Source organism: Haplochromis burtoni, unplaced genomic scaffold, assembly GCF_018398535.1.
Source record: "Haplochromis burtoni strain Fernald_Lab_line unplaced genomic scaffold, NCSU_Asbu1 Contig_110, whole genome shotgun sequence".
Classification (NCBI taxonomy): domain Eukaryota; kingdom Metazoa; phylum Chordata; class Actinopteri; order Cichliformes; family Cichlidae; genus Haplochromis; species Haplochromis burtoni.
Window position 1 is genome coordinate 740,484 of NW_024582471.1, and position 1,057 is coordinate 741,540.

The window sequence follows — 1,057 nt, forward strand, 5'->3', positions numbered from 1 at the left end:
TTTCGAGCCTATACAGCTTGGAGTAAGACAACATGCATGAAGAGGATGATGTGGACAAAATACTCATTTGCCTAATAATTCTGCACTCCCTGTATATATAACCGATTTACAAGTAGGCCGCCATTGTTATTTACTTCTCAATACACTCTGGGTAGTGTCATCATATGGTTGCACTGCATCACAGTTTGAACCAGAACAAACCGAGAGAGAGGATGAAAATAGTCAACCAGTACTTAGTTTAGATGAAGATGAAAACAATCTGTCACACGAGGACGCGAGAGTGAGGGAAAACTACTGGTGTCTATGGGGCTGCTGCCTGCCAATGGCAACGGCGACTGAGAGCGTTTGTTGTAAAGAGCTCAATTTTATGGCAGCAGCTATCCATGGTATCACATAACAGCATGATAAAAACATTAATAGAATTCTAATTTTTATTATACAGTGAAATTACAATATCGTTATTTTTACAGATATTCCATGCAACACAATGTATCAAAACTTTGAAGCCGTATGTCTTAATCCAGTTCTTTGAGCAGCCCTTGTTAGTCTCCATGACCAGTATAGCACTGGTCTACCAAGTCGTAACTAGGTCACTAATAGGCAAGTTAATTAATACCAATTAACTTATATAGCAGATCACAATGCAACACCATAAAAAACAAAACAGGTTAGCTGAACGAAAGCGCCTATACTGCCGACAACCACATGTCATCGTCCCAGAATGCATTGTGTAAAAAAAACATGGCCACTCCCACGGCTCCAAAATAATTTTAAACAACAAAGATTTAATGAATAACAAAAAAAAATTAGTTATTCTCAAGTATGTTTTTATGTAGTGGAGATAATTTGTAACATATTTAGAGTAACTTGTCAGGGTTCCTTTTAAACCACATACGACCATAACAAAGCTGTGAGAAAGGTTAAAAACCCAATACAGACTTAAGCTGTCAGCTATCACTGAGTATCTGTGCTGACACCAAATTCTTGTGTCGGGAGTTATAAAGCATCACGAGTACAAAATACAATAGCAGAAGCAGACACATCATCCGGTTTTTAT